The following is a 27814-nucleotide window of genomic DNA, read 5'->3' as shown; positions in this document are numbered from 1 at the left end:
GATTCATGCCTCTGGAGTCAAAATTAAAGTAAACTGCTGCCTGATTTCTATTCAGAAATGCAAGGATACCACAAAGTAAAGATATATTTAATGTAAATATTGAAGGGAATAAAACCTTATACTATAGGCATGCCACGTCATAGCTGATCTGATGTGGCACTTCTGCAATTTAATACAATGCATCAAGAAATGATACAAAATATAGCCATGACAAAAACATCCAATTTTAGTAGATATTCTCTTTGCTACATTCAAGCCTTTTTCTGTGCTTTGAGATATTTATGGAAGATTCACATCCACTGTAATCCTGGCTAAGAGGTGATACATAGCACTAGGATGTGCAGCACCATAAAAACAGCTCTGCAAGCTGACTAAATTCCGTGAAAAAGACCTGCTGGAATAAACATTGTATACCAGAACAAGGTGATAGATGTCAGTGAAAACTGCAAGAAATCTACTGTTTGCATACATCATTCCCTGTGGCTAAATCTATCACTTCCATTGCACATAAATTGGCTATACACTGGGGAAAAAAGCAGAGCATTAGACAGCTAGATCAGAAAGATGAAACACAGCTTCAAAGTTCTTGAGTAAGACGAGCAAAGCAAGCTTTATACGGTTGATTGAGAATGGATGGAGTAACAGATGCGTTGTGAAAGAATTCACAGCCTGTATTGAAAAACAGCACATTGCTCTTAAACACCATTGCATACAGCCTATAAGGAACACAGTCCACACAACTATGTCTATATGTCTATTTTTTGTTTGAAAACAATAAAGAGACAAATGTTTTGCATATATGAGGGTGTCAATAGAGATGTTACAAATGCAAGGTCTGTGGTCTGATAGAAAATAAGGATGGAGAGCTGAAGAATGACCATATATAAACTCAGTTAATAATGCAATGCTGAAATTTAGGGAACAACTGAAATTTGAGGTTGTTCTAAATTTTTAAATAATCTCTATCAAAAGTTGTAACTGTGAAATTGATTTGATTGATTTTGTTTAGAGAAATTCTATTGGCTATCCAGATTAGTAGAGGAGCAGGGCTGTGGAATGTCAGCAGAAGAGAGACATATTAGATGTTCTGTAGCTTAAATTCTTATGCAATTTCAAACTCATTCAGGACCACTTCATTTACTCCAGTTTTGAACAATTACAGACAAAACACAGGATTGAGAATGACCCTCAAGCATACACCATCTCCTCCTCTCCCTGTTTCCAGAAGAAGCGGGGCCAGGATATATAGGAGAAACAGGGCATGTTCCAAAATAGTCATTAATCTCAGAGAACCTGGAAGCACAGGACAGCATTAATACTATAGAGAACTAAATGGACAATATCTGAACATTTCAAAAATTTTGTCACAGAATCATGGAATGGTAGATGTAGGAAGGGATGTTTGAAGATCAACTAGTCCAACCCCCCTGCCAAGCAGGGTCACCTAGAGCATGTTGCACAAGACTGCATCAGGCAGTTTTTGAATATCTCCATAGAGGAGACTCCACAACCTCTCTGGGCAACCTGTTCCAGTGCTGTCACCCTCACAGTAAAGAAGTGCCCTCTCATATTCAGATGGAACTTATATGTTTCTTTGTGCCCGTTGCCTCTTGTCCTGTCTCTGGGCAATGCTGAAAAGAGTCTGGCCCCATCCCCTTGACACTCTCCCTGCAGATATTTAGATACATTGATAAGATCCCCTCTTGGTCTTCTCAAGAGAAACAGGCCCAGATCTCTCAGCCCATCCTTGTACAACAGGTGCTCCAAACCCCTAACCATCTTTGTAGTCCTCTGCTGGACTTGCTCCAGTATCTCCATGTCCTTCTTGTACTGGGGAGCTGACAACTGGACACAATGGTACAGCCCTCACCAGGGCTGTGTAGAGGGGGAGGATCACCTCCATGGACCTGATAGCAACACTCTATCAAATGCACCCCAGGGTACCACTGGCTTTCTTGGCCACAAGGGCCCATTGCTGACTCATGGTCAGCCTGCTGTCCGCCAGGAATCCCAGGTCCTTCTCAGAGCTGCTTTCTAGCAGCTCAGCCCCCAGCCTGTACTGGTGCTTGGGGTTATTCCTCCTGAAGTGCAAGACCCTGCACTTGCCCTTGTTGAACTTCATGAGATTCCTCTCAGCCCAGCTCTCTGTCCAGGTCCCTCTGAATGGCAACACAGCCCTCTGGGATATCAGCCTCCTAGTTCCATGGCACCATCAAACCTGCTGAGGGTGCACTCTGTTCCATCATCCAAAGTTATTGATGAAGTTTGACTAGACTAGACCCATACTGACCCCTGGGGGGTCGCTGTTATCCGTCACCATTCCCTTCAAAGGAAGCTCCAAAGAAAGCAAAAGGACTGAATTCATCAGTCTTTTACTTGGAATATGGCAACTTATACAAAATCTTCACTGGAAAAAAAAAAAAAAGAATGGTGTACTTGCCACATACACGCAATCACAACAATCTTGTATCCCAAAAAGCAGAAGGGAAGAAGTGATAGAAATTTGCTTGCACCATGAAAGGTGTCTTGGATGTCATTACAGTTATTGTAATGAACTAGATGCAGACAGCTTAAAGCTTTACTCTGATCAGCTATCATATTTCCCAAGTCATATTCAGCACTAATGACTACCTACATGACACAATGGAACTCCTAATCATTTTTCATTTAGCAAAGAAGCTAAAAATGTTAATGAGGAGTTTTGAATATTTCCAGTATCTCAATATACAGCTTTGGGACTCTTAATCAGTCTGTAAGACTGTGTAGAGAAATAAGGATAAACCCAGAGACTGGTAAAAATTAGGTAGTTCTAGTGACCCCTACTTGTACACATTCAAACAGAACAGTAGGGAAATAAAAATCAAAATCCACAGCTTGGTATACCAAATGACAGGTGTTGATAATGGAGTGCACAAGTGATGAGGCTAAGGAGAACATTTTCAAATGCTCATAGAAAAACAAACAAACAAACAAACAAACAAACAAAAACTACATTGGTAAAGAGACTTTAAGTTTCGTTGAGAAAACAGACATGGAAAAGGGGAAATAATCTAAGTAAAAAAAAAAAAAAAAAAAGACTAATAAAAGGAGATGAAGAAGCAAATTCATTTCATTTCAAGATAAGGAATGTTATGAAGAAGGCAAATGAAATGACAGCTGAGAAAGGGCATACAGGAAACTGTATGCACAAATTGTGAATTATAAGTTTCAGTAAGTCTTCCCATTTTCCTGACTCCAAAGAGGAAGGGGGATGAGAAATATGGGGAGTTAGAAAGTAGAATAAGAATAAAGGCAATATAATGTAGACGAGACAAAAAACACTAAAGATTTTGGAGAAAACAGTTGGAAATTATTTTTAATTATTACTTTCTGAAATCTTTGTAGTGATATATGGAAAATTAGTGGTGGTGTTATACCAGTTTCTAACAATAGTCAAAATATAATCTTCATGTTGGCAATTTTATAGGAAATGGTAAAAAGAAAAGAGTTGTGAAACAGTCTTAAATAACTTCTTCTATGAGGATTTGTTTTCAAGGTAAGCCAAGTAAATACTTTGTGAATAACGCATATGTTTTACATATTTTTTCTTCTTTTAAAATTTGCACTAAAAAATTACCTTGAAAACTATATTTATGAGAATTTATTTGGTAACCCTCCTAATTCCTGAGCTATCAGCAATTGAGTACTTGAAAACCAATACCACTGACTGATTTTATGTGCACATTTGCGATCATTCTTGCTGAGATGACCATACTCTTACAAGAGATCTTTGGAACAATTTCTGTCTTGAAGAATTAAACTGTTTTTTGTAACTGCTTTATACCTTAGTTTCCCATTAGCAAAACAGAAATATCCCCTTTCCTGTTTGTGAAAATCCATTTCTTTATGTTGTTTGATCACACTGAGCAATATTGCAGTGTGATAATTGCCAGGTCAAATTATAGATTAATCTATAATTTCTGACAGTAACATTGTTAGCCAAAGTATTTTTTCTCACGTGAAATACACAGAAATTTACAATTAAAATAATTTATCACTTTTTTTTTTTTTTAATATATATATTTTTTAGAAGTCATGAGAGAGAGGAAAAGAAAGAAAAAGCTGGTTTGGTGTAAAGGAAAGTGTAAAGAAGCTTCAAACAAACAAAAATAACAATACAAAAAATCAAAAAAAAAAAAAAAAAGAGCAAGTTGTGCTCTCCTTTACTACAAGTATAAAATGAGAGCCTTAAATAAGAGATTTTCTAGAAAATATAAAGCCCTACATTCAATTTTATATTTAATCTTCAAAAAGCCATTAAGTATAATGCCATATGGCAAACTGATAGGGAATACTAAGATGGGAATTGTAAGATGGCTAAAGCAACTAAAGAAAAAAAATATATATATTCATAGGAGCTATATGACATTACCAGTAGAGTCCCTCCAAGAAGGATCTCACAATCATTTTAATTTACTACTTTCATTAACAACTTTGCTACAAATCATCAGAGTCATCTCTTAAAATTTGCTGAGGATATGAAGTTGGAAGGCACTATTAGAAAGGCACTATAGAGGAGTACAGATACCAAACAAACAAACAAACAAAAATAATAATACTAAAAAAGTATATATAAAAATGACCTTGGAGACAAAAGTAACAAATTGGATTAAATTCAGTACAAATTGTAAGTTCATACACTGAGGAATTAATAGGAAATCTGAGTCAGGAGTTATCAACAAAGAATGATGAAAATCAACAGGTAAGACTCAGTGAAAGGATCATTGTGAATTTCCATGAGAGTCAGTAGCAGACAGCATAGCGTTTGTAGTCACAGCCACAGAACTGTGTCCATGCTAATAAAGTGAACAGAAGCAAAACCTGGGTCATTGTGGGGTCCACACCATTTAACCTCACATAGCCATTGGTTTGGCCTGCAATAGCTAGCACTCTCTCATGCAGTTCCCAAGGAAATCCCTGCACAGCCGTGCAGACCAAGGCCTACAGGCAGTGCTGAGAAATTCATCCCATGCTGGAAATGAAGAATGTATGGACACAGTTGCACCCTGCTACTTGTTTTGAAGGAAGGAGGCTCTGATGGACTATTTGATTTCTTAGTCAAATCCTGGTCATTATTTCCAGTAGTGACAGGGAAATTTTGTCCCACTGTGCAAGGCACTGATGTTAAGGCCTAAACTAAAGTATATAGATTTCTGATTACTCAGGGCTAGGAAAGAGAAACACAGGCTGGGGAAAGTTTTAAGATGATTAGGAGGATGGAAAGCCCTTCATTATATGAAGGAAAACCAGAAGAATCCAACTTGTTCAGCCTACCCTCTCAAAGGCTGTGATCAGCTATAACTCTTGTCTATGAATACCTGTGGGGAAATAAAAAGAATGAAGAAAAACTGCAAAAGGCCGTGTTGGTGAAAGAACAATTTGGTTTGAACTGCTTACTGATACATTTAGGCTGAAAAGCAGAAGGAAGTTTTATGCTGTCAGAAGAGCAAGGTTCAGTAACAGCTTTCTGAAAGACTGCCAGGGTGACAGAGGACCAGATTTCACAGTCTGCTGACCTTGTAGATTCCTCTTCCCTTGGATTCAGTCTCAAAGACTAGGAGTATTAAAATATCAAAGCAAAGCTGTATGCTGCTTTCCAAACTGTGGTTTAACACTGACATCTTAGTAAAAACAAAAAGGTGATGATTCAGTATCTCCAGGATGAGGAACTATAATTCATAATTTCATTTTTTTGGTCAAAATGCAGCTACTCACTGCAAAAATAATGATTATCCAAGCAAGATATTATCTCATAGCCATCTCCAAAGCTGTGCTATGAACTCCCTTTGAAATTACAAACCACCCCCAGCCTTAAATACTTTCTGCTTCAGTGTCACAAATCTGTAGCACATGTTCACAGACAGAGAATTCCATGTATTACTTTCTTCAGTAGTTAAAATGTAAACATAAATTTAATATGTACATAAATCTTCCATGAAAGAATGAATCAAACAAGAAAGAAAATGATCATTTTATCTTAATACAATGCTGGAAAAGGCTTAGTAAAACTGTGAAGAGGTAGTAAAGGAACTATGATATAATAGTTGTATCTGACCTAGTCTTTGTGTTCCAAATAATGAAATATATGTCAGGAGGTTAGTTTTATTGGATGATCAAATATGAGAGGTTCAAACATATAATCAAATATATATCAGGAAATCTTCATATAAAAACTTAGGCAGGTACTCTGCATAACTAATAAAGTCAATAAGGAGAGATTTCTTCTGGTTTTGCTTTGCATGGTTCCCTTAAATAAACACAAAGAATTCTGAGATAATAGTCAATCCTGTGAATTCTTTCTGTCAAATACATGTTATCACAGAGCATCTTTCTCAGTGAATGAAAAAATAAATCTTTAACAAGAAGGAGAGAATACAGATCAAATCTGTCTACTTCATTATAAATTAATTCACTATTATTCACTATGGCTGTCTATGAAACAAATATGCAAAAACATCCTATAATGAAAAAACAAAACAACAACGACAAAAAAACATGCTTGAATTCTGGGGGAAAAGGGAGAAGCATGTATAACATCTTGCTCACCAATGACAGGAAATTAAACAAAACAAACAAACAAACAAAAAAGACAAAAGTACCAACATTAGGACAAAAGTAAGGAAATATCTTCAGTGTATATCTTACTTGGAAAGGAGTAACTGAAATAATAAAGCTTTCTTTTCAGATAGCAATAGCAGAACTTGATGTAGATTTACTTACAGAGCAGTTCAAAATGTTTGCAAAATAGTTTAAAAGTTAATTTTGAGGTGATAAAGTGTTCAGGTGGAAAATGAAATTCTGATCACTCATTATTTTCTTCTTGTGGGTAACTTATTACACTGGTAAGGAAATCAAATGAAAACGAAAATTAACCACTTTCAGTGGCTAGAATTGCTTTAATCATATTATGTACTCACTGTGTGACAAGGAATCACTGCAAATGGTACAGAGCTGGAGTAATTTTTAAATAAATAAATAAATAAATAAATAAGAAATGTTCTGCTAATCTTTTAACTGAGTTTCAGCCAAATTTTCAGAAAACAACACAAATGTTTTTGTATGACTTGTAGACTTCCTAACCAGAGATGAAATACATTCAATATTACATATCACATGCTTCACTTCTTTATCTCATGCCAGGGTTTCTTCCAGAACCTTCAAGCAGAGGGTAAAAAAGCTCAACTCTTTGACTGCACCTTGAAAAGTGCATGCACACACAAACATACCCTACACACAATGCCTACATGCCTACACACAAACACACCCTACACATGGTCCCTTGTACTGGGCCAGGACAGTGAAAAATGCAGTTTTAATTTTTATCCAGGCAGACTGTTGATATGAAATATGTGCATTTCATAGTCATTACATAAGTGTTAATTATATCCTTGAAAAGAATGAAGCCAAATTAAAATGGTTTTAGTCTAAATAGAGGTTTAATGAAAAAATATGTTAAAAAAACAAAAACAAACAAACAAAAAAAAAAAATGATACCTTAAGGTTACTTGAAAAGGGTTTAATTGACCACAGAGATGTTTCTAAGTATAATAAACATGAAAGAAAATGGAAAACCTTGAGGGGAATAACAGAACTAGATTAAACCTTAAAGGAAACTGACTCTGAATTTCACATAAATTGCAACATACAAATATGTGTATTTCAGGGTTTTCCAGTCTTGCAGTTTAGATGAGATATGTTGCAAGCTCTAACTTGTATAAGCATTATATTAAATTGGAGGGTTCCAATACAGACTTCAGATGGTATGTGTGTAATATTTGGCAGACAGAAATGCTACACAGACTTAACAATCAGCAGACCATAGAGAATTCTTGATTCTATAAATTTTAACAGGCATGTAATTGTGTCTTCTCTATAGGTATTTGAAGTCATGCTTTCACTTTAAACAATGCAAATCCCCAAAATATTATTATAACCTTATTATCTCCTCTGTTTGTTTTCCATCACTTTCAGCACTGCAAGCCTCCCATTAATTCAAGCATAGCAGTTATAGCTTTTGAATTGTGATAAATACCCTTATGCTACTCTTCATGAAAATGGTATACCCAATTGCACTTTGCCTGCACATAATGAAGTTCTTAATGATAATAACCTATTACTAACACAGAACTCTTCACTTGAATGAAACTTTATGAATATTAAGTGAGACAAATTCCCTACCTGGAAGGGTTGACTGCTTAAAATAAGAAAGACAATATCCTTTTATTACAAGCCAAAAAAGCAAAAGAATCAGCTGAAAGAATAGCAGTTCAAGCCAGTTAAGAGCTAGCATTTCCCATTCATGCTCTTGCCAGTACCTATGGTTCTGAGCACCGAAAGGGAAAAACATTCTCAAAAGCAACAGCGGTAACCTTATATGAAACTTCTGATTAAGATGTAGTCAAGAATTCATGAAATTTAGATTTTTACTTTATTTCAATATTTTTAACTGTTTACTGAAGGAATAAGTCTATTGATTTCAGTGAAATTCTTGCGGTAGCAACCTGGAGCTGTTGTACTATTCATGGTAAGAATATCAGAACCTGTATTGTAATTATTTTTAATCCAGAAGCATTTGAAAACTTCATCTGAATGTAGAAAGTACTCAAGTGTTCATTTAATAGATCACAAAAATAGTTTTTCACTTTCTGCTTTCAAAACTAGTTGTACTTTGGACTACTTGCTCCTCCAGTTTTGTAAGTGACTGGTCAACAACACATTATCAGGATATTATACTCACAAAAGACAGGAGGGGAAAGCAGAGGAGGTGACTGATTATTTTTGTGAAAGACAGAAGTGAAATCAAGAAGAATAAGCTACAGGCATGAACCTCTGATTGATCAAGGAGCCTTGATCAAGGCTTATTAGGAGCCTTGCTTCATCATGTTTCTGAGGTAGGGAAAGGGCACAAGGCAAACAAGAAAGACTGAAGGAGAAAGATGCAGGGGGCATCTGTGCAACACAGGGGGTTGGAGAAAAAGGAAATGAAACAAAATAGGAAAAATAAACTGAGAATCATGTGGGAGCTAAAGTAGTTTTGTTAACATAGGATATCACAAGAGCAAAATTTTAGGCTGTGTACAGTAACAAGCTGGAGAAAAAAAAAAAAGAAAAAAAAAGAAAAAAAAAAAGCACCTCCAAAATAGGCAGGAGAGGAATAAATTGAAGGGAAAGGAGAAACCCCTAGAGTGGGATTTAAATGGAGCATCCGTTCCTGACACTGTGGTGAGCAGTGACAGATGGGAAGAAATAGTGGGAGAAGAAAAAAAGGTTCGAAGATGATGCTGTGGATTTGAAAACAGGGTAGTCTAAAATATTTATATGAATTTCTCATGGAGAAATCAGTTTTATGACTTTATTATCTGTTTGTTGTTGTTTGTTTGTTTCTAGCATATAATTTAGAAAAACAATGATAACCTGGAAAATAATTTGGAAATTTTTCTCTGAATGCATTGCCTACTTGCTGACTAGAAGCAGTTCTCAACTTCAGTTAGTAAATAATAAAGCAAAACTATTAAACATATGCTAACAGCATTTGTGGGTTTGAGATTCTGCAACACTGAAAACCAAGAAACCATAATCCCAGTGAAATATAGAAGTGTATTAATATTAAAATCAACAAAAGATCAAATAATCCTGGAATTTAAAACACAACTGGCTGAATATTCTGGTTGTTTGCAATAAGAAACCCATTTATCAGTTCCCTTGTTTCAGGAAATGAGTCCTATCAGCAATGGTCCCCTTAGAAATGCCCTTCCTGCAAAAGGAAACCTGAAGTGACCACTTTTCACTATAAATCATAAGAAACAGAACTGGCTATGGCTAAGTCAGTTATATCCAAAGAAAGTAAATTTTGACAAGACACACACATCTTGAAGGTCCTGTCAGTCATTGGGCAAATTCTGAATATTTCCCAAAGCCTAGATCCTGTCACATGGACACATGGAAAGGCAGAATTTAGTTTTATTTTCTCTTTCCCAGAACAGTCTGCAAAAATCTTTCTCTTCTTGTATCCCTCCCTATAAGGAAGAAACAGTTTTCTTACCCATATCTAGAAATATTTTCCAGGGTGAAAGAAATACAGAGAGTATATGTTTTATGACCACAGAAGTAAAACCAACCCAGAAATAGAAAAAATTTGATCATATAATAAAAAGTCCTACAATTTACAATCAGAACTAATTTCAACTTTGATTTTAACAAGTCAGCTTTATTTGCAGCAACAATACTTAAAAAAGATTATCTGTATGCCTTTATTGTGACAAAGATAGTCTTCATCTATAGCCTTGAATTTAAAAATAGTAATAATAATAATAATATCAGATTATCCTCTTTTCCTCTTTGAATCAATACCCTTATTACTTTTAATTAAAATGGAATGAAGAGGTGTGGAAACATTTAAATAACATCTGAATTAGGTGCTAAATCTTAAAATTTTATTTTATTTTATTTTATTTCTTTTTTTTTGTAGTGACACAATATAGTGAGGCTTGTATTGCAGGCAAAGTTTTGCAGAAGTTTCAATAGTTTGAGTCTGGGGCTTTCCAAGGCATCTAAGGCATCTAAGATCATGTTTGGAATCCTTACTACTGAGAAATCTTAAAAGGCAAGATCTGCGTATAAGTTACTTTGTATAAAATTTGTATAAATTTGTATGAACTTTGTATAAAAATTCTTATCTAGTGATAACTAGCTATGATAGAGCATGTAATGAAAGTCTTTGCAGAACTTTATGCAAAGTAGGCATAATTTCATCTTGCTAACAATTTTACTAAATTGCTGCAATTTTGTAACATAAACGCTTGTGAACAATTTAAAAATAAACATCCCTGCTAGACTGATTGAAGTATCACTAGCCTGTGATAAGGACTCCTGTCTGATGGATAAAACAAAGGCACTGTACAGCATGATACAGCTCCCTGGACAGCATGTAGGTTACTTTTGCCAAAGGTACAGCTGGAATGGGCTTACAGAGAAAGCTCAAGTTGCATCAGAGAAGAAGTCAAAAGATTTTTGCCTTTGTAAATCTGTGTACAAGGATATCACAGACAGCAGTCTGTGGTCCCAGGAACTCTGTGCAGCTTGAGGAGCAGCATTTCCCTCCTCTGGCAGTAAATGTCCATGTACATCCGTGTAATGTACTCAGAGCCACCTGGTAAAGGACATTCAGCAGCATCACCACCACAAACTCTTCTCATCTGGCAACAGTCAGCACTTAAGAAACTGTTAGTGGAATGGAAAATAAATAAACTGGCAAAACAAAAATAGTTTAATTTATAGACAGTCATTACCACTTCACGCCAGATGGGAAACACAATGAGCTCACAGGTGAGATGCTGCCACCTGTCAAAAACAGGTCATACGAAAACCTTCATTTTATTGTCACTCCTTTAGAAGCATTACAACAACAACAACAACAACAACAACAACAACAAAAAGTCTATGACACTGGACTTTAATTATGTATCCCTTTACTTGGCTCAGATGGATTTTTTTTCTTTCTACTCATTCCACACCCACGGAGACCAGCTAAAAATGGGTGATACAAAACATGGAAATGTTTCAAGGGACAGGGAAACAACATCCTTTACAAAACATTGACACTTTTCTCAGCACTTTGCCAGTGAGATCACTAAACAGGCATATTTAATGTATTTTGTTTGGCAGAAGTGGTGACAACAGTGAAATTCAGCGGTTGAAACTTCTAGGAAATTTGAAAATAAAGTAGCACATATAAAATGTCATCCCACAAATGTCTAGCATATATGGTACCACAAACTCAATACATTCTTCCAGTTTAGCTGGAAGGTGGATGGAGCACAAAAGATGATAAGCAACAGTGACATGAAGGTTAACACCATGTCATAACAAAAGTACCTCAGCATAATGTGTCAAAAAATGAGGCATTTGTCCTTGGGAAAACAGAGTGATCCAGTTTTATATAAATATATCTATATATTTATAGATATCTTTATATATATGTATATACTCTGGCATACGCACAAATTGACTTTAAATACACACATACTCCTGAATAAATGTACCACAGCTGTAAGCACAGCATATGATCTCAATCAAGCATTTCAAATACCCAGAGGGTTGTGAAAATCACTGGAAACCTGAGGAAGTCAAATGTTTTTCTTTCAGAATCCCTTAGAAAACATAAAGCATGGGCACATTGCATAACAAATTCAAATCCACGTGAATCTAAAACATCTGCTTTTGCTGCTGTTTCAGCTTTTCACCATAAGTTTTTGTTTGTGCATGTAGCCTCTTCTGTGAGATGGTGGATGGACACTGTCCTCTCAGGGGCTTAACCAGACTCCATGTCATTGGGCTCTTCACCTCCTCATCACACCTATCCACATCAGGTCTCTGTCACAGCTATTTTGTTTCTACATCCCCTCCAGCTGTTGAATACTAGTCTCCCTGAATTTCTGACTCTACAAGTGCCAAGATTAAATTTAAAGGGTAGTTAACAAGCTTTTTGTTAAAGTGTTGCCATCACATGTATTTATAGTTTAATCCATCAACAGATTCTTGTTTCTATCTTCTCATTTTATAGTGAGCATCTTGCTGGGGAAAAGAGAATACAGCTATAGCAATAAGTTTTGTAATGACACTCAAAAACAGTATTAAAGTAAAAAAAAAATCAAACCATCTATGTGTTTAATTATGCATGTTTTTTTCTAGTGCTAGATCACTGAGGCTCAGAGAGCTTGCAGACATTAAAATAAAAGACTTCCTCTTACTGAAACAGTTGACACAGGTTCTTCTTAAGTTTGGGAAGCAGGAACACACATGATTAAGCACATCACTCTCCTGTAGTGCTCACTTCATATATGTACTTAGGGACTACACTCAGTTGGGATTTTTTTCATCACCTGCTGTCTGGAAGCCAAACTTGAAGAAAATATTTAGGCTTTTAAGATGATTATAGATGACTATGCAGGTTTATGAAAGGGTCTAATGGAGTTAGGTACCTCATTTCTCCTGACATTCAGCATTTTTAGGTGCCTATCTCTTTATGAGACACCACAATTTCATTTATCCTTCAGTTAGAATTTCTTCTGAATACCAAAGTGAAACACTTTCTTCCAGTAATTCTTCTAATTAAATGTTGTTTCAGAAAATATGTTGCATACATCCAATTTTTGAAAAAATAAAATAAAATAAAATAAGAACACAAGCATTTTTGTCACACATTCATATAAGACATTACATCTGTCTTCAGCACTTCCAGTACTACATCCTTTGGTTAGAAATAAAACTTTTTTATTTCTTTATATTCCTGGGGAAAAAAATCCCAAACAGTCCATTCCCCTCTAAAATGTCAACCCCTGTGATAACCAGAAGCAATATACTTGTTTATTCTTATAAAGTAGTATCAGACTCTGAACTCTGGTCCTCAATGAAATGTCTGCTCCAAGCTATCAGCTAAATATAAATCCATCATCATCTTATACATCCATACTATAATCCATACTATAGATATTTCCCACAAACTTTGGGAATGATACCTTCTTCCCTAACTCCTAAATAAATAACACAGATTTGTACCAGCCAGCTGTAAAATGTTTATACTTGGTTAAAATTATGTCGTCCTTGAGCACACAGAAAACACAGCAATTGCCATATCTGATCAACTCAATGATCCATCTCACCCACTATCTCGCCTCAAGCCCTAGCCAGTACCTGAAGGGAGCATAATGAAGCTCCTTTTAAAAGGGTACTTGTTATCACTGTGCCCAGTGTGCCCCATATGCCATTAACAAAGAAGTAAACAGACTCTCCATCTTATTCAAATTACAGACAGAAGATACAGTCATTATTAGAACCTTCAGAATGTCATGACTTAAGAAACAGACTGGAGAAAACTAAGCTATATATTAGGACCTCTTTTTAAAAAGAAAAATAATAACCTCAAAATATTTATACGTTTTTTACTAACACCCATTTTGCAATACAAGTAGGGCATCAGGTAGGGACATGTTCAGATTTCATGCATGGCTTGACTATGAAGATTAAATTGTTACTCTGTGGCAATATTAAAAAAAAAAAAAATGCACACAGATGTTTTTTATACTCTGATACGTGCCATGGATTTCAGCTTTCAGAATGGCAGAATTTGCCCATAGCATTTCTTTAGCTATATAAGAAAACACTAAATAATCCAAAGATTGTGTAAGTAATTCCAAGAGGCACCAAATCTTGCTAACTCTCTCTTGAGTCACTTTGGAGGTTGCAACTTGCATATATTAGACTAGCATAAAGCAACTCTGGAAGTAGAAATCCTGCCCCTTCCCTTCCTCCTTCTCATCTCGTCCCCATGAAAAGGTAAAGAAAGAGAAGACATTTGAAGGTAAGAGCCTGAGCATCCTTCTGTCCATCTCTAGCTGTTTGAATGCTCCTTGACAGAAGAAGAATTATGAACAGAGAACCTGCACTGAACTTCATGGCTCTCATATCAGGATGAGAAGATGTAAATATGTCTCAAAGCTATCCACTTGACAGTCTTTATTGAACTTAAAACCCTTAAATCCAGACAGTAAAAATAGTTAATCAAGCTTAAGAAAGTGGGTAGAGACATTTTAAGAAGAGATGCTATGATGAACAGTAATGGTTTCCATGAGTTACCTGCCACTAGTAGCTTAGTTACACTCCCACACCTTCATCAATGAGGCAGAGGTAGACCTTGCCCCCACCCTGGCTCAGACAAGGGCCCACAACAGTAGTCAAGGCCACTGACACAGTTGCTTCCCAAATCCCTCTGGGTCTTTCAGGAGCCTGTTGTACACTTCGTGTGCATATACCACATAGTGAATATGCATCCCCTGTGATCACAAAGTTATTAGCCAAAAATATACCCTAGGAAAACACATACAGCTTGCAAGACAAAGTCTTCTGCCATTATCTCAATAAGATGTCTGTCTGTTTATTATTGTTATCTTTAGCCATCATAGAATAAAAATCCACAATGCTTACCATGCTAAATCACATAACTGAAACTGATTCTATACTGATGAAATAAATTATGATCTATATATGCAAGTCCTCATTCCTGGAAAAAGTAGATTCAAGAATAACCTGTAATTTTCTTAATTGTTAACTGAAGGGAGTTATAGATAAACAAATGGTTTCTGTATTAGATCAAGTGTTAGAAATCTTACAAAAAATAATAAAAAGGAATATTTTCAGCCAAGATTTAAAAAAAAATGTGCAATTTCTGACATCTTAAAGTGGAAGAACATTGTTTTCACACTAAAAATAGATGCATTTAAGAGCCATAGCTACTTTCAAGAATGGTCTAAATAAATAATGCGAACATTTTACTTTGCCTGTGTACCAAATCTACTTCCAGTACTTGCAGTTTTTATTCTAGTTTATAATTTAAGAAAGTGTTAAAGTAACTATTTAATAGAGCCAGTGAAAGACGTGCTGTCAAGAATCCTCTTCTTGAAGACAGAATGGGATCCATGGTAGATCAGTATTGACAACTGAATTTAAATTTTCCTCTTCAAAAATAAATTTTGTGCATGCATCATCCCCTTCCATACTCTATAGACACTTGTTTTCACAGAGTGGCAACCTCTACCTGGGAGAAAAGGCAGTAAAAGAATCCTGTCCCCAGACTTACTCAGAACCAACAATTTAAAGATGAGACCCAGACCTAACAATTTAAAGATTAAAAATGCACAACGTCTTGAACAGAAGCAAGCAGCAGATGGGAAACCATTATGAATCATAAGTGCAGCAAACCATTGCAACTGCCAGAAGGAGGTAAGCAACCATAACAACAGCCCAATTTGTTTTCCATATATCAAGCCTTAACAGTAAGCTGAGTCAAGAAAAACAGACAAATCCAAAAGAACTGAAATATTAAAGGATTATATTTCTAAGACAGCCTACATCTTGTAGGAGGAAACTCAGATTTTAAAGGGAGTCTTGAATATTCTGTTCATTTCTTAGCCTGCTCTTTCTAAACAGGTTTTCACAATCTAAATGGAGTAGCAAATCAATAATAGAAATAATAGAAAACACAAAATGATAATATGATAGAAAAAATAGTAATCACTAATAGAAACATCCATAGGCAAATAGGTGGTAAAAATCATTTTAATGGTCAGCTGACCAAAATGAACCAGTCACTAGTTTGCAAAAAACTATGCAAAAGTGAGGAAGACTCCTGAAAATAGCGTTGTGTTTTTTTTTTTTTTCCTGTTTTTATTAATTTATTTATTTCCTATTTTTGAAAGAGGTTAGGAAATTCCTTCTCTAATTTAGTCACTGCATGTCCTAGGCATGACTGTGATCAATGGTTCATGTATTGACATCTGCTACGATTGAATCTACTAAGATTCTCAGAAAGGGCTTGAACTATTTTCACTACTCATTAACGATGATTTATTTGATTAAAACCCATTAAAATCAATTTTACTGTAATTTATATAACTATCATTGAGTCACAGGAAATGTATATTGTCTAAATTTGTTCTCAGAGACAACTGAAATTTGCTGTTCATACTAGCCTCCTCTGTACTGTACTGTACAAGAGATATACTTATCTTCTGGGAGTTTTACTCAGCTTGCATTCCATAGCCTGGATTATTTGTTGTGATTTAATATGATGTATTCTGTACCTAATAAACCATTTAATTCAAATAATTATTAGATTATTTAACTAAAATTGGAGCAGATAACAGTGTGTGGATTCCTCCTCTGAACTCATCCTCTCTTTAACAGTTTTCCAGAGCAATGTCATTTGAAGTAATCACTTTTTAGTGTTATAGCTAAGTAACCATAAATTATTAAAAACTCCTTTAAATGAATTAATGTGACATAAAACAATCTGCAGTGAAAGGGAAGGGTATTATTTTCAAGGAAGAAAAGGCAAGAATACTGTCTTCAGCAAGTTAGTCCATAAGTACACATTCCAATGGGAGGTGGAGCACCTATCTTTGCAAAACAAACTACAATGAAACATAATATACCAAAAGTTATTCCAAAATGGATGTGCCTATGAAGGGAGCAAAGACTGAAGAAAGACCAGAGCTAATAAATTTTCCCTCCCATATACTTCTTTTAACAGTAGCTGATAATAAGTTCTAAAAAATGAGTAGGGTGGAGATCACACAATGTAAAAGTAACTACCAAGGTACAGAAAAGATGAGCTTCCTTTTGTTTCATATTCCATAGTTTAGTCCTGAAAAGAGGTTTGTTCTCTAAAATAAAATAATAATAATAATAATAATAATAATAATAATAATAAAAAACACAACAGCATTATCAAGTGTTACTTCTGAAGTACTATTCAGAACGATTGTTAAGAAAAGGGTTTTAACCCTGGAAATAATACATGTACATGTTGAACACTAAATTGTGTTCTACCACAGTAGAAGGAATCTGTCAAAGTTATTTTTAAGAACCACTGCTTACAAACTATTTTCCCTCTATTTTAAAATCCCCCAGATTTTGTTATGGCTGATATTGCTGCCTCAGCACTCTAGTGTGACCTTCTTGTTGGCCTCACCTTTGAATTTAATTCCCTATGGTTGCCAAATGGCCAGCTGCGATATCAATTAGGAGGAAGCAAGGATAATGTAGAGCCATGGTGTCACAGCTTCTCCAGCTTGGAGAAGTCTATGATAATGATGAACCATACTGATGAGCCAAAGAACCATAGTACTTCAAAACATTCAAAATCATTTAGTTCAGCATTGCAGAACTAAAGAAAGAATTCCATTATAAATAATTGCTTTAGAGTTATACATGTCCAGTGACTGCAAAGTAAAACCCATCATGATATTTCCTCATTTAAACAGACTGTGACAAACATGACTGAGTGATTACAGCCATGTATATGTGGTAACCAGACAAGAAAATAGAAATTTTGGAAGTAGACTAGTGTTTGCATGAAATAAATCTAGAAGTGTGATCCATATGCAAGATGCTTCCCTCTCCCTTAAGAGGAGGAACTAAGAATGCCCTCATGTGCTACCTTTTGGACTAACAGAGATCTCTTTGGGTTCAAATCAGGCTTTCAAAATAAAAATTGCAATGTTGAGGCAGTGAGCAAAGTCACACATTTTTAGGCCAGAAGAGACCATCAGTCTGGTCTGACATTAAACAAAATAGAGGCATAGTATTTTACTCACTGCTGAAAGGTTTGCCTTTCCTTGGTTCTGCAGGACAAGAAATAACCTTTCCAACTTGTCAGTGAATGTTTGGCTATTAAAAAAAATAAAAAAAATAATTAAAAAAAAAAGGCTTTCCATAGCACATGGCAGCTACTGCCAGTTTATAGTTGTTATAGGAATAGAAAGTTGTGCATTTACTTGACAGTAGTCCAACATTTGTGCATTTACTTGACACACCAAAATCTAGAAACACTATTACAGGCTTTAGAAAGAAAGAGAACCTACGATATTTCTGAGGCATTCTTCAGGGGCTGGCTCCCATAAACAACACAGTCCAGAGACAAACAAAAACCCTAAACTCTCCCCTCTGTGAATCCATCTGTCCTATCCCCAGCTCTCTTCTTTCTGTTTCGTATTAGAATTTAATAAATCTCAAGCTCCAAGTAAAAATGTCACAGTAGAAGAGAGGGTTCATAAATGGCATCAAAAATGATGCCATTGAAATAAAAATAATTAGGAAATACACTCATTTTGGGTGCTGGTCAACGAAAGGTCAATGTTATTATAACAAAGATGAGTTTGGCTTATTACAGCCTTGGGAATGCACCTGTTTACAGGTTACCTTCATAAGAAGGAAGAATAAAAATAACACGGAGGAAAAACATTCATTGCCTCTCTCCTTTTGTCATCTTTTCAGGTTGTTTTTTCCCACACCTTCCATGATATTAATTCAATGATAAATAATTTGTAAATTAAATCAATATAATTGATTTCTTCTTATGTTCCAATACAAAGTCATGCAGAATCAACATTCATACAAATTCACAATAACAGCAGGTTCAAAGTCTCAGCACTTGGCATGGCTAAGTATGCCTCTTCCATCTTTCAGGCAAGGGAAATACATTATAATACAGACTCAGAAGATCCATACAAAAGTGCATTCTTTTTACCTACAAAATGAGTTCTACTTATTCTTAAGCAAATGTAAATTTAAAATTACATTTGCTGTAATGAGAAGAAGATAAGACTGGGGCTCTGGGAACATTTTCTCCATTATGGGAAGACATTCTTACAGATTAAATCTGCTGTAGACAAAGACAGAAGTTGACCTAGGAACGTCTGATGCCTGTTGGGAGAACTACATGCACCCATAGATGAGACTTGCCAATATGGCTTACAGTTATAAAGTTAGAAAGATTTCATAGCTATTTTTGTTGAGTGATATATTTTTTTTAATCATCTTTGCATTCTGATCCAAACAAGAGCAATTTTAGGAAACAGTGACTTTTAAAGAATAATTTTTTTGGCACTGTTTACTGGGTAAAAAGCTCTTAGTATGTCCAGGCCCAAAGGTTTACTGTGAATGGAATCAAATCCAGTTGGTGGCCTTTCACAAGTGGTGTTCTCAAGTGCTCAGTACTGAGACCAGTTCTGTCTATTATTTTTATGAATGATCCAGATGTAAGTTGGTTTGCAGCTGACGCCAAGTTGGGCAGGTGTGTTGATCTTCATAACGGTAGGAAGTCTCTGCAGAGGGATCTAGACAGGCTGGATTGATGGGCTGTGTCCAATCGTATGGCATTCAACAAGGCTAAGTGCCAGGTACTGCATTTGAGTCATAACAACCTCAAGAAGCAGTATAGGCCTGGGGAATACTGGCTGGAAAGTTGCCTTGCAGAAAAGAACCTGGTAGTACTGATTAGCAGCCAGCTGAACACAAACGGGCAGTGTGCCCAGGTGGCCAAGAAGGCCAATGACATCCTGGATTGTATCAAAAATAGTGTGACCGGCTGGATGAGGAAAGTAATTGTCCCCTCGTACTTGGCACTGGTGAGACTGCACCTTTAATATTGTGTTCTGTTTTGGGTGCCTCACTACAAGAAAGATATTGAGTGGCTCAAGAACATTTTCAGAGAAGAAAAATGAAGCTGGTGAAGGGACTGGAAAAAGAAGACTTATGAGGAGCAGCTTTGGTCCAGAGAGGAAGAAGCTGACAGGAGACCTCATCACTGTCTACTACTACCTGAAAGGAGGTTGTAATGAGGGGGTGTTGGTCCCTTTTCTCAGGTGACAAGTTGTACCAAGGGAGGTTTAGATTAGATATCAGGAAGAATTTTTTCACAGAAAGGGTGGTTAGGCTTTGGAACAGGCTGCCCAGGGAAGTAGTAAAGACACCATCCCCAGAGGTATTTAATTGATGTGGACGTGGTGCCTAGGGACACAGTTTAGTAGTGGATATGCATGCTTATGAATTAAATATATATGGGTAGAATGATACAAAAACAGTTATATTATTTTCCATTCCTCTTTTAAATGTAAGAAAAGCTTTCCTATACGGGCATTAGCAGAGCTGTCTTTTGAGTGAAAACTCTATTGTGCCAGGTTGTGTATCATATCCTGCAGCCTGAAGAAATAGACATTCACCAAAAATACCCTATAAGAGACTCATTTGGGATCTTCTTTCTTAGTTCTTTTGTTTAGTATATTTATTTAGTATTTTTAATATATGTCATATTTATATACGATAAGCTCAGGAAGTGCGGGCTAGATGAGTGGACAGGGATGTGGATTGATAATTGGTTGTATGTCAGAGCTCAGTGTTGTGCTCAGTGGTGCAGTCTAGTTGGAGGCTGGTAGTTAATGGTATCCCCCAGGGGTCAGTACTGTGTCCAGCCTTGTCAAACTCCATCAATGACCTGGATGATGGAATGGAGTGCACCCTCAGCAAGTTTACTGAAGACACAAGCTTGGAAGAGTGGCTGATATCCCAGAGGGCTGTTCTGCCTTTCAGAGGCACTGGCTGGAGGGTTGGTCTGAGAGAAACCTCAAGAAGTTCAACAAGGGCAAGTGCAGGGTCCTGCACCTCAGCAGGAATAACCCCCAAGTGCCTTTAAAGACTGGGGGCTGACTTGCTAGAAAGCAACTCTGCAGAAACTCTGCAGGGAGTCCTGGTGGACAGTAGGCTGACCATGAGTCAGCAATGGGGTCTTGTGGCCAAGAAGGTCAACAGTATCCTGGGGTGCGTTTGGAAGAGTGTTAACTTCCAAAGGTCAAGGTCAAGGTAAAGGTCAAGGGAGGTGATCCTCCCCCTCTACTCACAGAAGCACAGAATTTATAGGTTGGAAGAGACCTCAAGATCATTGAGTCTAACCTCTGACCTAACACTAACAGTCCTCCACTAAACCATATCCCTAAGCTCTACATCTAAACGTCTTTTAAAGACACCCAGGGATGGTGACTCCACCACTTCCCTGGGCAGCCCATTCCAATGTCTAACAACCCTTTCGGTAAAGAAGTTATTCCTAACATCCAACCTAAACCTCCCCTGGCGCAACTTTAGCCCATTCCCCCTCATCCTGTTGTAGTGGGTTTACGTGGCAAGGTTTTGGTAGCAGGGAGCCATAGGGGTGGTTTCTGTGAGAAAGATCTAGAAGCTGCCCCATGTTTGGGAAGGGCCCCATTGTTTTCCAGATCTGAGCCAATAAGCAATGTTGTTTTGCGCCTCTGTGAGAGCATATTTAAGACAGGGAAAAAAATGCTGCGCCACACAGCAGCCGGGAGAGTGAAGGGAGTGAGAAAACAGCCTTGCAGGTGCCAAGGTCAGTGTAGAAGGAGGGGGAGAAGTGCTCCAGGCGCCGGAGCAGAAGTCCCCTGCGGCCTGTGGTGAGGACCATGGTGAAGCAGGATGTCCCCCTGCAGCCCATGGAGTACCACGGTGGAGCAGGGTTCCATGCTGCAGCCCATGGAGGAGACCACGGTGGAGCAGGTGGCCCTGCACTGACGGAGGCTGCCGCCTGTGGAAGACCCCTGCCGGAGCAGATTCCGGGCCGGACCTGTAGCCCGTGGAGAGGAGCCCACGCAGGAGCAGGTGACCTGGCAGGAGCTGCTGCCCGTAGGGGCAGTTTTCTCCTGAGGGATGGACCCTGTGGTACGGACCCATATCTGGAGCAGTTCTGGAAGAGCTGCTGCCTGTGGGAAGCCCACGCTGGATCAGTTCATCAAGGACTGCATCCCGTGGGTGGGACCCCACAGCACAGGGGACAAGAGTGACTGAGAAGGAGTGGCAGAGAAGAAGTGCTGTAGACTGACCATAGCCTCCATTCCCCCGTTCCCCTGCGCCGCTCGGGGGGAGGAGGTGGAAGAGGGTGGATGGGGGGGGGAAGGTGCTTTTGGTTTCTTTCCTTTGTTTCTCACTTCTCTAGCCTGTTAGTAATGAGCAATAAATCTTACTGTCTTCTTATGCTGAGTCTGTTTTGCCCGTTACAATAATTATTGCATGATTTTCTCGTCCTTATCTCAACCCTTGAGCCCTTTTCACATATTTTCTCCCCATTCCTCTTTGAGGAGGGGGAGTGAGAGAGCGGCTGTGGTGGAGCTCGGCTGCCCACTCAAGCGGAACCACGACACCCGTCACCAGGCACGTGGGAGAATAGACCAACCCCCACCTCGCTACAGCCTCCTTTAAGGTACCTGTAGAGAGCAATAAGGTCGCCCCTGAGCCTCCTTTTCTCCAGGCTGAACAAGCCCAGCTCCCTCAGCCACTCCCCATAGGACTTGTTCTCCAGGCCCCTCACCAGCTTCATTGCCCTTCTCTGGACTTGCTCAAGCACCTCGATGTCCTTCTTGTAGCGAGGGGCCCAAAACTGAACACAGTACTTGAGGTGCAGCCTCGCCAGAGCCGAGTACAGGGGGTACTCAGCCCTGGTGAGACTCAGCCCTGGTGAGGCCACACCTGGACTACTGTGTCCAGCCCTGGGTTCCCCAGTACAAGAGGGACATGGAGCTACTGGAGTGAGTCCAGAAGAGGGCTACAAAGATGACTGGAGCACCTGTTGTATGAAGACAGGCTGAGAGGGCTAGGCCTTGAAAAGAGAAGACTGAGGGGAGACCTCTCCAATGCATATAAATATCTGAAGGGTGGGTTTTGAGAGGATGGAGCTGGTCTCCTTTCAGTTGTGCCCAGCAACAGGACAAGAAATAATGGGCACAAACTGAAGCACATGAAGTTCCAGCTGTATATGAGGGGGCACTTCTTTACTGTGAGGGTGACAGAGCACTGGGACAGGTTGCCTAGAGAGGTTGTGGAGTCTCTTTCTCTGGAAAAAAACCCTGGATGCCATCCTGTGCTGTAGGTGATCCTGCTCAGCATGAGGGTTGGACTAGATGATCTTCAGAGGTCCCTGCCAACCCCAGCCATTCTGTGATTTCTTATCCTCCCTTTTATTACCACAAACAAACTCTATGTATACTTGTCCTCAGTTTACTCTCTAAAATCCCAATGTTGTTCTCACAGATTTCCTTTTCCTGCGATTTTATTTTCATGTACCATGACACAGCTAAGACTATTATCATTAATGAGTCACACTTTTTTTTTTTTTTTTTTTTTTCTGGCTGCTTCTTCCAGATCACTGAACTTTAGTGGAAGGCAAACAGGCAAACTTCTATTTTACCGCTGATCATGTTATCATTATCAACAATGCTTTTCTATCTTTCCACCAGTCTCCATCACACATCATTTGACGAGCTCTGTTTCTGAATAATACTGACATAAATTGCCATGCTCCATTATAATTTTCAATGGGAGATGGCTTACACAGAAAATAACTGCTTTTTAAAATCATAATTCAGTTTCAGTAGTAGTTATTAACAGGCTTTTTCCCTCTTCCTTTTATTTTCACACTTTAACTTTTCTATCCTATGTGGCTATATCTGTACTGAAAATTTTAAAATTCAACTTGAAAAACACAAACAACAACAGAAAGACCTGTTTTCAAATTTTCCAATTAGTTGAGGGCTACCAATATAAATATGATTTAAGAGATTAAGTATTGTGCCATTGCTACAGCCCATTATTAATATCAGGGTATTTTCTCAGAAACAACAAACCATTAAAAATACAGTGATGAACATACAGAAGATCAAATTCATCACAAATTTTATTTGTTATTGAGATACTAAGCAAGAAGTATTTGTCTTTCCCTTGCCTCTCACACATATCTTTAAAAACTTCTTATTGAAGTGTTAAATTCTAAGTGCTTTAATAGAAAAAGTACACTTGTCTTAGGAATCTGGCCCCAAGCCATATTACCAAGATACTTTCCTGGACTACACTAATTTGCTTATATTGCTATAAACATCAGGAATGCTTTCGTTTCTGTTAGCAAGGCACAGTCACCAAATCTAAAAAGCTGCAGAAGAATGAATTGAACTACTTCTTAGCCTCCTTCCATCATCTCCACTCAGCAAGGCCCCATTTACCACAATTATGAAACTGCAGAGAGCTCATTCATTCACATCTGCACAGGACAGAATGTGTCTCTATAAACACACAATACTTTTATTTATTTATTTATTTATTTTCTTTCCCCAGTGAAAGAGTAAAATAACTTGAGATAACTCAGCAAGTCCTGAAAATTACATAATTTTATATCCAAGACATTTCACGCTTGGATATGTATTCTGAAGCAGATGGTAAGCCTTGGAAGAATATGAAGAATTGGGATTCAGCCACAGCTAAATGTTCTGGAAAATTAATGCAGATTATAATACAAAAAGTATAAAAGGTTGTGGAGATTGATGTATCAATTCTATGTGTTTTAAAATGAACTCATGCACAAGGTACACAAACATAAGGCTAGAACTTCATAGTCACAAAGAAGGTGTAATTTCAAATGTATGTATGGGCTCTTCTCACTCTTCCATAAATAGGAATCAACCCCTGCTTAGACAATATGGTTCTACTAATGTTTACCAAGCATAGTAATAACTGGAGGGTAACTTCCAAAGCAATCTCTTTGAGTCTAACATCTGCTGAAAACTGAAGCTTGCTCAGGTGTCATATCCAAGAAGATATAGCCTTATATTACCCTGAAATCGTTACAGAAAGATCAGATTTCTCCACCTAAAGCATTTTCAAGTATCTTATTCAGCATTCTCCCTAGTGACCTATACAAACCTTAAGAATTCCAGTTAAATTGATGATGATCCATAATAGAAAAACATGAATACAGAGAGTTTGAGTAACTTACACTAAGAAATGATAAGTTTGAACACGCAGTCCCAGAAAAGAAATGAGATTCAACTGGAAAAATACAAGCTTCTGTACAAGTAATAAATAGAATTACTGTTAAATGTTGAAGCTCATTAGGTGTCAACAATAGATGAAATGCAATAATGTTACTGGTTGACTACAGTGAGGTAGTACTATGGGAGTAGGGGCAGGAAGCCCTGGTGTTCTATTCATAATAAATTCTTTAGTCCTTGTACAGAATCTACAACAGATTTCTGTTAAAGAAGAGAAAACAATACTCCAAATTTCATAGAAGAGTAATATCCTTGTGAAGTATATCATTATAAGAAGGCAGTAATTATCTCCTACAGCAGGATTTTTACACTGCTATTAGCAATTACTGCAATGTCCTGAAATGTCTTGCTTGGTAGTAGGTACAGAGGACATCATTTGGTTTTGCTCACTATTTCATAAGTCTAATGTCTGCATATAAGTATATGTTTGGTAGGTAAGCGTGTATAAGATATTTTAGTAAGACAAAGGGTAAGAGACATCAGCAGTAAAGCAGGGAAATAAGTGTCACTCACTGGCTGAGCTCTGGCCAGCAGTGGGTCCCTTTTGTAGCCAGCTGAGCTGGCTCTGATCTGACATGGGGCAGCTGTGGGACTCTCTTCACAGAGGCCACCCCTCCAATGCCCCCAGTACTAAACCCTTGCCACATAAACCCAATATACCTACCACACCAGCTACCCAGTAAGAAGAATTTATGTACTATTTGCAAGAGACAAGTGTTCAGTCTTTGACTATTTCTGTTGGAACATTTGAATGACTCAGCTAGACCTCAGAAATCCCTGCTGAACCCACCTGCTGTTTACCAACAGCTTTCTTTCAAGCAATATTCTCTCAGAATGAAGGTGTCTTGCTTCCATGTTCATCTTCCTTGAACTCTGTATTAGCTTTCAACAGTGTTCTTTGAGCTGTCCTCAAAAATATATCCTTCAAAGCTTTTTCAGCCTTTATCTCCCAACTCCTCACCTGTTTGTCTCTCTGCTCCCTCTCTTGGTATCTCCTTTGATGAATCAGTTTTCTATTTTAAATCTGATTATTTCTTCAGTGTAGCATAGACATTGTCAACATGACTTTAAACAAGCCAACTCACTTATCCAGTCTTACTGTAACAAAACAGTGCCCTTCTCAGCAAATTTCCTTCTCCTCACCCCACTCCATGTTTTCATATTTGACATATCTTGGGATTTTGATTATTTATTTTTTTTAATTATTAATAAAGGAAATGCTTTGGCAATACTATCCTAGATCCTTTAGTTTAGTTAGATTTTTTAAACCTAAAGGCTCCCTTCTACAAGCTATCTACATTGAAGGGAGTTAAGAGGAGAAGCAAATGAAAATAAAAACGTGTAATTTATAAATGATGCTATAGTATTTTTTCTTTTTATCTTGATTTATTTTTCTATTAATTATAATTACTATCTGTGCAAAGAGGTAGCAATATACAGGAGACTCTTGGGCATATACAAAGACATTACAAGTGGAAAGCATTTAGTTCAGGATAGTACAGTGTGGATGCCAAAACAGAATTCATCCCACCCATCCTCACCAAAGATTTTTTACTGCCAACTTAAATCTACATTTAAGGTTATTTGAAACAAAGCCTCAAGCTTCAGTTTTGCAGCTGGAGATCAATCCTATTTGTATTAATGAGCTCTATAATTGTCTTGTATAACATAGCTTTCAAACCTGTGTACTTTTTAAAATTATTTAAATCTCACATTAAACTTACAGAAATATTTCATGGAGTCTGCTTGAACTTAACAAAAAAGACTCCTTCCTAAAATTATTTAAGCTATATTTCTTACTTAACAAGATAGTTTTAAAAGTCAAATATTGTATGCAAGTTTTTTTTATTTATTTTATTTTTTTAATTAAACAATTTTACTTCTCAACAAAATAACCTTAAATGTAAACATGGCACAATTTTATCCAATACTTTTCCACTCTTACAGCCAGGCTCTGAGCCATACCTCTATTATTTCTGCTGTTAGCTCTTCTTTCCAGCACATACCAGAGTCTGCAGGGATATGGGAATGAGCAAAGTCCAAGATTGTGCATGATAAACAGAATTCAGGCCAATTTACTTCACACACAGTTACTTTAGTTCAGATGTTATTTCTGGTGATATGCTGGCAAGAAAAAAAAAAAAAAGTAAAAAGCTTGATTTTGAAAACATGCTTGGAAGTTTAAAAATATATATTGATACACACCTTTTAAGTAAATGTTAATTGAAATTCAAATCTAAAATATGGCAAATACACACAATGATCATTTTAGCTGGCCCAAAAAACAAATATCCTTGCAGATCATCTTGACTTTAAAATGCAGAGGCTAAATGGTTAATCAAGATATTTATATAGTAACTCTGCATGATCATTTTCTTTTAGGGAAAAACAAAAACAAAAAAACAAAACAAAACAAAAAAACACACAAACACACAAAAAACAACAACAACCTTGCAGCACTGAGCAATCAAAGCATTTTTGCTAATTTTACTACACTCATTATCTTAAGAAAAGTGTTTGATCTCAGCTCACAAATTAGAGTGACTTTAAAAAAAGCT

General features: G+C 37.2%; 1 long non-coding RNA gene across 7 annotated transcripts in view; it reads right to left on the bottom strand.

Annotated features, from left to right (window-relative positions):
- The window catches only part of LOC311433680, a 476332-nt gene that overhangs the window by 123107 nt on the left and 325411 nt on the right, over positions 1-27814 (bottom strand). For 6 of the 7 annotated variants that reach the window (XR_014690897.1, XR_014690898.1, XR_014690899.1 and 3 more), the window contains exon 5: positions 27222-27380. The exons of the other annotated variant lie outside the window; for it this stretch is intronic. This is a non-coding gene — a long non-coding RNA (uncharacterized lncRNA). The remainder of the gene's footprint in view (positions 1-27221; positions 27381-27814) is intronic. 7 annotated transcript variants of the gene reach the window in all.

Source organism: Aythya ferina (assembly GCF_964211825.1).
Source record: "Aythya ferina genome assembly, chromosome: 3".
Taxonomy (NCBI): domain Eukaryota; kingdom Metazoa; phylum Chordata; class Aves; order Anseriformes; family Anatidae; genus Aythya; species Aythya ferina.
Note: the sequence above shows the minus strand (reverse complement) of the source record. Positions and strands in the feature narration are given on the sequence as shown.